The sequence below is a fragment of the Neoarius graeffei genome, chromosome 21, assembly GCF_027579695.1.
Source record: "Neoarius graeffei isolate fNeoGra1 chromosome 21, fNeoGra1.pri, whole genome shotgun sequence".
NCBI lineage: Eukaryota > Metazoa > Chordata > Actinopteri > Siluriformes > Ariidae > Neoarius > Neoarius graeffei.
The window spans coordinates 38,318,633-38,329,309 of record NC_083589.1 but is presented as its reverse complement, the minus strand read 5'-3'; the positions used below and the strand labels follow the sequence as shown (position 1 = coordinate 38,329,309).

The following is a 10,677-nucleotide window of genomic DNA, read 5'->3' as shown; positions in this document are numbered from 1 at the left end:
TCCAGTCTTATAACTACCTAATAATTATGACTTCTTTCACAATGGTTGATTCCGTTCTCAAGCAGTGTAAAAAAAAAAACATTGAGAGATGAAATGAACAGGAATAATCCATTCCCAGTGAATTCAATTCCAGTGATTTTGCTATGTAGAATCAGATATTCATGGTGACAACTACATGATAATCAGTTTGAGAGGCATACATGGCATGATATTTCTCTTTGTCATGCTTGGACAGTATTTGAAACATTTAATATTTATCATAATAGCATAGGTTGATGATGAACATCCAGTAAATCATTTTGAGTGGAACATCAGTGGCACTAGCCAAAGGGGAATGAACCCACTATGACAGCCCAAATTCCCAGGTGTGTGTGTGTGTGTATTGGTGCTGACACAGCACTGCTCCACCCAGCAGGACTGCAGAATCATTGCTATCTCTCTCTCTCTCTCTCTCTCTCTCTCTCTCTTTGTTAAATAGAACTAATTTTAATCTGTTTATTATCAGTCTTGTATTTTGGTGTGTTTGCCATACAAGTCCCTCTTAATCCGTTCTATGATTATTATCACAGCTGAACTAATATATCATTTGAATTCCAGTTTGAAATATTGTCAGAATTGCTGCTATACAATAATTAAATAATATTGTCTGGCTTTTTTTCATGGTATATCAGATATATTCCATTCAGCTAGCATGATACTGAACGAGTCGAAGATGAGTTCAATATCAAGCTAGCTGAATGGACTATATCTGATATGCCATGAAAAAAAGCCAGTCAATATTATTATTATTATTATTATACATTAATTTCAGGTGTTCAATGCTTCTTTCTCTTTCAAAATTCTCTCAAAATCTTCCGTATTTAATGAAGCAAACCTGGAGGCCATGTTTGTTTACAAATTGTCACAGTCGCTTGCTAGCGCGAAAGTTTTAGCTTTCCAACGTGTGATGTCATGTTGTCTTGATAACCATGCAATATCGTAAACCATATTCAATGCTTATTCTCCATTGGGTAGAGTGACGTAATACACATTTGGATAAGCGATATGCTAACAATATTGCATGCTATTAAATCAAATGAATGAAACCTGCTAGAAGGGAATAGAATATATGTTTTTATTCCATTGAAAAAGTGTCCTGTATGTATAATAATAATAATAATAATACCTTCTGCCCAGTCTGATTTGAATATAATGTTTCTTTCCCCCCCCCCCACTACACTCATGGATACCTATTAGAAAATAACATCTGTATTTGTACATAGTCCTGCTGTACCACCTGCATCTGTGAGAAAATCACCAAGATATCAAAGCTGCCTTGACCTTCCCTCAGGAAGCTCTAAGGAATAACAACAGCTTTACAAAGATCTGCCTCAGTGGCTGTGATCTCCCAAAAAAGTGCTCTGTTACACAACAGGCACCGGTTGGCCTGAGTCACGAGGGCAGTGTGAATTCCACAGCTGAGCCTTGCCGAGTTCTCAGACAGGAGCAATCTCGCTCTCAAGCCTCTTCTCTAGTCGGCATCTAGATAAAACAAAACCATATGAATTAATATTGCTCAGGAAATGAAAGTGACATGATAGTGGAACAGAAGATGGGTCTGCTCCACATTAGGTCTTTTATAATAAGTGCAACTAAGAAGTCTGCGGCTGGTCCATCCTTTCATGTGGCTGCACGGCTTATAGTAAACAGATTTTCCGAAGAGGCAAAGACTAATTTGCCCAGTTTTCCTTCTCTTGAAAGAGGAAAGCCCAGGACTCCAGGCAAATAGTCCACTGTTGACTTAATAAATATCAAATGGATTTAACAGATGTCTGGCCTGTAATTGAATTGGCAGGTTTGTTTTAGTATCGGTTTGCCAAAGTTTTTTGTTATGCGTTAATAATCTAAATTAATCTGTATAACCCCATGAGTCCTTCGTTAAGGCCTTTAAATTTGTAAGGTGCAGACAGATGATATCATCTCTTCAGTTTGATTTGTACATGTCTCTTAACAATAGACACTCTCACAACAAAACTCCAGATGTAGACTTTGATGCCTAATGAGCGAGCCAGAGGTGACAGTGGAAAGGAAAAACTCCCTGAGATGACATGAGGAAGAAACCTTGAGAGGAACCAGACTCAAAAATGGATCCATCCTCTCCTGGGATTATAAATCACAGAACTAAGCTTCTTCTCTTTCACATAACACTTCCATTCACTGCATTGACTCAAGCAGAGCCAACAAAATATGCTCACTGTACATGTCTGAATAAAATGTTACAATTATCTCTGTCATGATCAACCTGATTTAAAAAAAAAGGTTAAAATACATGTCTAAACTATGGATATGACCAGCAAAAGTGGTGGATGAAAATTACCAGGTCTTTCTCTTGAATTTTACCAGGCAGTTTGATGACAGAAGATAATGACACACAAATTAGCTAATCTGCTAGGTATAAGGTTCTTACAATGTCATGATTGGTCATGGTGTATGATCAGACAGTTACCTCACCTTTAACTTTTTCAAAATACTAATTAAAATGTCAAATGTGCCAGTTGACGGAGGCCTTTCTGTATGGAGTTTGCATGTTCTCCTTGTGTCTACGTGGGCTTCCTCCAGGTGCTCCAGTTTCCTTCCACAGTCCAAAGACATGTGGATTAGGTCAATTAGCTACTCTAACTTGCCTATTGCTGGGTTTCACGTGACGTCACATCCACGTCATCTCATCTCATTGCATTATCTCTAGCCGCTTTATCCTGTTCTACAGGGTCGCAGGCAAGCTGGAGCCTATCCCAGCTGACTATGAGCGAAAGGCGGGGTACACCCTGGACAAGTCGCCAGGTCATCACAGGGCTGACACATAGACACAGACAACCATTCACACTCACACCTACGGTCAATTTAGAGTCACCAGTTAACCTAACCTGCATGTCTTTGGACTGTGGGGGAAACCGGAGCACCCGGAGGAAACCCACGCGGACACGGGGAGAACATGCAAACTCCGCACAGAAAGGCCCTCGCCAGCCATGGGGCTCGAACCCGGACCTTCTTGCTGTGAGGCGACAGCGCTAACCACTACACCACCGTGCCGCCCGGCATCCGCCTCATTAGTTATTTAAAACTTTAGCTGGTGGTCTACCAAAGCTCAGTTGACAAAGCGTTTGTATGGAGAAGGTTTATTGCTTGCATGAAAAATGCCTTACGCTTGCATTGTTTTAGGTTGTTCAAATCGATCAAACCGTGAAACTGATAAAAGTTTCTTCAGGGTTCCCCATGAACTAATAAAAAAAAGGGTGAATGGACACAGGATTTCACAAAAAGACGTCGAGAAAGGTGGCTTTTGAACCTCTCACTGAAATCGAAGGGAGCCGAGTCGAAGCATGCTCGAGTTTGCAGTGACCACTTGGTAAAAGGTTCGTATCGCCCTCTCAGCTATGTCCTTAGTGTTTTCCAAGTACTTTTCTTGCTATGTGTCGTTATTTTATGGTACTTTTTTTAGTCATGAAGCGCTAAAGTTCCCAGCTGTTTCTTTGTTTACTTCTCACAAAGTCCATATGCATGAAGGTGGCAACAAAATTCTTCCCCAGCCATACAGTTACAAAGTGCCGTGATCACTTCTCCGTCTTGTTTAACTAAGATCCAGGTCTTTAAAGAAGTTTCTGATGATCTTTGTGAACGATTTATCTGACAGATAAGAGCCAACACAAGTGAGAATCAAATGAACTATTGTTTGTTTACACTTCAACTTGCAGCTTTTCATTGTAAAGACGCAAACAAAAAGATTGAAAAAAACATACTTACACGGGCAAAAACAATACAGGATTCATTCAGCAGTGACTTGATCCCGAGGTCCTTTACCCAGCCACATACAAAAAAGTTGTAAGCCTCCATACTCTTCCACGCTTTCATCTGTTTTGCGGTGTAGAAGGACGTCTGCAACACCAGATAGTTCGAGATGTCGGGCAACTTGACTGAAGGGTAGTTTTCGAGATCGTATGACAAATCCTTCTTTCCCAGACTGTAGGGGTTGATTCCATTGCACATAGCAATCTTCTGAATATATCTAAAGTGAGCAGTGGATTCTAGATTACAAGCGCACTCTTATAAGTTATCACTAGTTGTTTGCACTACGGCAGCTGTTTTAGACCACCAGCTATTTCACTTCTGGTAAAACCGCTAAGAAAAGTCACATGACTGAAACCCAGCAGTAGGTGTGAATGTGAGTGTGAACAGCTGTCTGTCTCTCTGCGTTAGCCATGTGGTAGATTGGTGACCTGTCCAGGGTGTATCCCACCTCTCACCAGTGTCAGCTGGGATTGAATCCAGCTTGTCCGCAACCTGTAATACATAATGAATGAATGATTAAAATGTTTTTCCATCTATTATCATCTACCAGTTTTTGTTTGTTTGTTTTACCTGATCAAATTCTTTAGACCCATATGGCCCTTTTCCACTACCCTTTTTCAGCTCACTTCAGCTCACTTCAGCCCGACACGGCTCGCGTTTCGACTACCAAAGAACAGCACGACTCAGCTCGCTTCAGCCCTGCTTAGCCCCTAAAACTCGCACCGTTTTGGAGTGGGGCTGAAGCGAGCCAAAGCGAGCCGAGTGAGGCTGGGGGCGTGAGCAGACACTCCCCTGTGCACTGATTGGTGAGGAGGAGTGTCCTCACATGCCCACACACGCCCCGCGAGCACGCTGGGATCTGTAAACACCGTAAACCCGGAAGAAGAAGAATTACGAATTACAAGAATTTCTGAAGCCTTATGCGCCTCGCCTCATCTATACGCTCTTGCCAGTATCTGTTGGCGTTGTTGGTGACAACAAGCCACAGCACCAAGACCAGCAACACTAACGACTCCATGTTTATTGTTTACTATTCGGGTCGTGAGACTACCGCTTAAAAGCTCACTGATGTCACTGTTTGCGCTGCTTAACGACATCACGTGACGTCCACCCACTTTCGTTAACTCCACCCAATGTGTCCACCCACTTCCAGCCAGCACGGTTCAGCGCGGTTGTAGTCGAAATGCAACTCCAACAGCCCCGCTCAGCTCGACTCAGCCCAACTCAGCACGGCACGGCTCAGCCCAACTCAGCCGCGTTTGTAGTGGAAAAGCGGCAATAGTGGTCTTCCCTTTTGTTTCCAGCTGTGACCATACAAGAATGTGAGTTGGACAACACCTCTAGCTAGGTAAACTAATATCTCTAATTTCACATGCCATAATCTCCCTCATTAAAAGATTTGAAAATCAATGAAGGCCCCTGAAAATGGAATAAGCCTAGTTGCTATAGCACAACGAAATTAAAAAAAAAAGCCACTTGACTTAAGTCTAATGAAAAATGTCTTGTTTTCTTCTGAGGCTGTCTTTTCTGTGTGCACCATGTCATCAGATAATTTGTTAACATCCCAAACAGGACCTTCCAGACATCACAGCTGGAACAGAGGAGCTCAGAACATCAAGTCACAGACCATAACCACATCAGTGCCTGTGCTTGAGGTAAAAGCCCCCAGACAACATGCTCACTCAGATTAGAGCTGTTTGGGTGTTTAAAGTGTGAGGTGAATGGGAGATCAGAACATAGATGCACGCACTGGGCTGCAGATCAAAGCGAGACAGAGACGTGCACTACTCCATCTGTCTTATCTGCCAAATCTCTGACAATAGCTGTGCCAACAGCCCTCCGTCCAGACTGTCTCAGAATATAAACATGGTGACTAAAGTGAGCGTGAGATCTACCTGTTAAACCTCAGTCTTCAGGATTATACAAGACAAATTAGGGAGTTTCGTGCAAAGGGAGTCACTCGGCTGAATCAAATAAAACCAGTCCACAGTGTTCAGCTTCAAAGATACTCATGTTTTATTTTATTTTATTTATTTTTTAATACCTAATCTCTGTCTGAAACATCAGTACACTATGCGCTATTAGCATGGAATAGAACTCTATCCATAATAAGAAAAGGACAGGAAATCTGTTTACTTCAGACTCACTCATAAATCTAAGAGCATTTGCTGAATTCTAACAATAGACATGATTATTAAATCAAATTCAGATCCACCACTATTACAGCAAGAAGGGTCTTTATGAATCATTTTAGAAAAATCATTTTTATATTACAGCATTACCCTATATCTCGTCTCCCGAGACTCATATGATGACATCATAATTACTCCCAGCTACTTTGTGTACATATCTTTGTAACATCCTCATATGATGCCAGTTGCATATTATCAAAACTTTCTGTTTAAAGACATTGACAGAAGACAGAGGAACAAGATGAAATAAGTGTTTAAAATGGCTGATGCTCTAAATACAGTATGATGTACTGTACAGACAAACCTGGATTGAAAGAATTCCCCAAGGTGTTTTTGTCTACTTCAATAAAGAGTGTTGCTATTGCTAATAGCATATATGGAGAGAATATTTAACAGTTATTCCACGAAATCGGGTCGTGTATGAGCTGATAGCCGACAAGGCATGTTGTACCGAGTTGGCTATAAGCCATGTATGACGAGATTGAAAGGAATAACTGTTTTATTCTGTCCACATTCACTGGATTTTGAGAAACAGAGCATTTTTATTTTTTGCAAATCCAATAAATAAGAACTTTATACAAAACATCCAACTTAGAATGTAAATAAACCAGTGAAATGACAGTAGCAATTTGTGAAAATGCTATAATAATAATTCTTGAAAAATAAAAAAGATACGTTCTTACCATCAAATACGTTTATTCCATATTTTGTTGCTTTTTTGTATTTTGGGGTTTTGTTTTCAAGTAGAGTTTTTATTTCGTCCTTGGTTGGTTCAGCAACACACTCCACCTTTTTTTTTTTCTCTACTCATGGTATATGAGCTGATATCCTAGTAGTAGAGTAGCCAATCAGAGCGTACGATTGCTCATATCCAGTGAATACGGATAGAATAAATATCGGTTATTTTCAAATCAAATTTTAAATCAGTTGGCTGGCTATAAACTAGCAATGCTCCGGAGCCTGTTTCAGGAACGCTGGGCATGAGGCAGGAATACACTCACCTGTTATTTTAATAGGAACAACTGTACACCTGCTCATTTATGCATTTATCCAAGCAGCCAATCATGTGACAGTGGGGCAATGCATAAAATGTGACCTCCTCATCCATGAGGGGTTTGTGTTTTTGTTTCTTGCACCATTCTGTGCAAACTCCCAAGTGTGTTTAAAAATCCCAGGAGATCAGCAGTTCCTGAAATACCCAACCAGCCTGCCAGGCACCAACAACCATGCCATGATCAAAGTCACTGAGATCACATTTTATCCCCATGATGATGTTTGATGTGTACATTAACTGCAGCTCTTGACTTGTAACCACATGATTTTATACATTGTGATGCTGCCAAATGGATAATTGCATGAATAAGCTGTACAGGTGTTCATGCAATGCCTTTCAATTGTAGGTTGTCAGGGGAATATCCTACTGAACAGAACAGAATTGCAAAATTGAAGACACATTATAGCGGGGGGGGGGGGGGGGGAGTATAAATGTTCTTGCTGGCAAATGGCTTAATCCTACAGCACCAACCAAAATGACCAGTTTGGGTATGAATCAGAATTTGTGCTGTAGTCAATGTTTTCATCCGAACAATCTCTGATATCACAGTGAGCTCCCTCCTCCCGGTTCCCTCTGCTGCCTCTCTCAGGTTCATAAGAGGCCAAACGTCTAAGCTCAGCTGTGCCATGTGGGCAAAATTTGTTCGTCTTATTGATGGTGGCTTGAGCTCCAGCTGTGTGTAGGAAGTAGGGCGACCACATCTGAGAGGCACGGATCAGAGGTTCGCCTCAGAAAAGAGGGTCTAAGCAAAAGCACATGCTACAGCTGCTTCCTATTCTGTATGTGTGAGAGACAGCAGGAGAGAGTATCACTGCTTTCTCCAGGAGAGTTTAATTTAGGTCAGGAGAGTTGTTGGGGTTAGAACCTTCCCTCTTCATATTAAAGAAGACATCCATCCTGAACAACATACGTATTAATCTTTATCATCAATATGTGAGCTTCAGTGACATCCAAAATAAACACTTTTCATGAACATGTTGGTCTATTTTAGATTGGTTAAATGTTTCCTACATTACCCATCATGCCATTCAAACTACCTGTTGATAGCAATGCCGGTGGGATTTGGTTCTTGCCTCTTTAACTAAAGAGAACACTGCAGCAACACTTTTGTTCTTTAATCTGTCCAGCTCTCTCACCATCTCATTTGTCCACTTTGCTCAAACAGATCAGCTTCCAAAGCTTCAACTTTCATGTGAAACATCACCAACACCATCATGCTTGTCGTCTCATAGATTAGCTGACTCGAGTCTCTGCTGTAACTCAGTGCAACTGTGTCATAGTCCATCCATTATCTGTAACCGCTTATCCTGTGTAGGGTCACGGGCGAGCTGGAGCCTATCCCAGCTGGCTATGGGCGAGAGGTGGGGTACACCCTGGACAAGTCACCAGATCATCACAGGACTGACACATAGAGACAAACAACCATGGTGGTGTAGTGGTTAGCACTGTTGCCTCACAGCAAGAAGGTTCTGGGTTCGAGCCCAGCAGCCGGCGGGGGCCTTTCTGTGTGGAGTTTGCATGTTCTCCCCGTGTCTGTGTGGGTTTCCTCCGGGTGCTCCAGTTTCCCCCACAGTCCAAAGGCATGCAGTTAGGTTAACATGGGACGGCCTTGGACTGAGGTGCCCTTGAGCAAGGTACCTAACCCCTGACTGCTCCCCAAGCTCTGTAGTATGGCTGCCCACTGCTCTGGGTGTGTGTGTGTTCACTGCTTCAGATGGGTTAAATGCAGAGGATGAATCTCACTGTGCTTGAAGTGTGCATGTGACAAATAAAGGTTTCTTCTTCACACTCACATTCACACCTACAGTCAATTTAGAACCACCAGTTAACTAACCTGCATGTCTTTGGACCGTGGGGGAAACAGGAGCACCTGGAGGAAACCCACGCGGACACGGGGAGAACATGCAAACTCCACACAGAAAGGCCCCCGTCGGCCACCGGGCTCAAACCCAGCACCTTCTTGCTGTGAGGCGCCAGCGCTAACCACTACACCACCGTACCACCCCAACTGTGTCATAGTGCTGCACTGAATTCTGAAACTTTGAGACTGCTTCATGTCTCCACTACTTCTTTGTTGGATTTCTTATTAATATGACATTGAACGCTGCTGAAGAAGTCAGTGAGATCGAAAGCTATTGTTCCTTTGCTTTAAGGAGGTAACAGTGAAATCTGACCGTTAAAATAATTTTGAAAGAAACTTGTCTCACAGATGTTCCACTACATTAAATGTAGCTATTACCAGATAAAAAAATGTGCTGTATTGTTCATTAATAAATTAAAAAAATTGTCATTGTTGCTGTGGTATAAGAGTAATAAAATACCTTTATATGGTATGGTAAATGTGATTCCGTACATTGATTATTGTCCTATAAGAGCACACCCCAAAGTATTTTATTCCTGACTTATCTGATGCTGATGACTTCATGTCTTGCCCTTATGGTGCTGCACGATGTCACTTTATAAGTTTTCATACTTGCTAATGGCCCTAATTTGTGTTATACACTCACCAGCCACTTTATTAGGAATACCCATTAACATGCTGTTTGATGCGGTTCTCTAATCAGCTGATCCCTTGACAGCAGCACAATGCATAAAATCATGCAGATACAAATCAAGAGCTTCAGTTAATGTTCACTTCAAACATCAGAATGGGAAAAAATGGGATCTCTGTCACAGCTTTCACTGTGGTATGGGTGTTGGTTTGAGCCAGATGGACTGGTTTGAGTATTTCAGAAACTGCTGATCTCCTGGGGTTTTCACACATGCCAGTCTCTAGAGTTTACACAGAATGGTGCAAAAAGCAAAAAACACTGAGTGAGCGACAGTTGGTGGAAACAAATGCCTTGTTGATAAGAGAGGTCAGAGGAAAATGGACAGATTGTTTCAAGCTGCCAGGAAGGATATCGTCACTCACAGCAACTCTTTACAACCGTGGTGAGCCGAAAAGCATCTCAGCATGCAACAGCAGAAGACCACATTGGGTTCCACTCCTGCCAGCCAAGAACAGGAATCTTAGAATCAAGAACAAGTTCATAATATTAAAGTGGCCAGTGATTATATAGTCAGGTATTAAGTATGGATTATGTTGTATGTATGCAAATATAAAAAGATATTCCAATAAAAAAACACTGAGAATAATATTTATGTGTATTTAAGTAATACACATATTTAAGTATTTAAGAAAGTTTACGCAGCCATGTTTCAACTTTTAACCACCACTTAAACACCTTTGACTAGCATATGCTGTGCCATTGTTTCCCTGATGGACAGAAATGCCGAGAGCATATTTTCATTCTCCATGAGTCAGTGGGCAAGTGCTCCAGAGACGATGGAGTAAATAAGGGGGTATTGAGAGACTACAAACACACAATAGAAGGTGCAGGCTTTGTTACATGCCTGAGCATGCACTAGACTTCTCTCCAACAGAGGCTCTCTCAAAGAGAGACAAAGTAACTCGTTTCTTTTAAAGGAAGAATCATTATGGTTAAAAAAAAATAACTATAGCAAACTATGCTAGTTCTTCGTAGCTTGTAGAATGTGTAACTGAACACATAGCACTCTGACAGTCAAACCAAATTAACATTTTATAAGTATGAGCCTTAAAAG

General features: G+C 41.5%; 1 long non-coding RNA gene across 1 annotated transcript; it reads right to left on the bottom strand.

Annotated features, from left to right (window-relative positions):
• Positions 1–1,255: 1,255 nt before the first annotated feature.
• LOC132870080 (uncharacterized) lies at positions 1,256–10,060 on the bottom strand. Its single transcript, XR_009651052.1, has 3 exons — positions 9,986–10,060; positions 3,781–4,317; positions 1,256–1,521 (listed from the first exon to the last, which is right to left on the bottom strand). It is a non-coding gene; the product is annotated as an uncharacterized LOC132870080 (long non-coding RNA).
• Between the last annotated feature and the right edge of the window lie 617 nt (positions 10,061–10,677).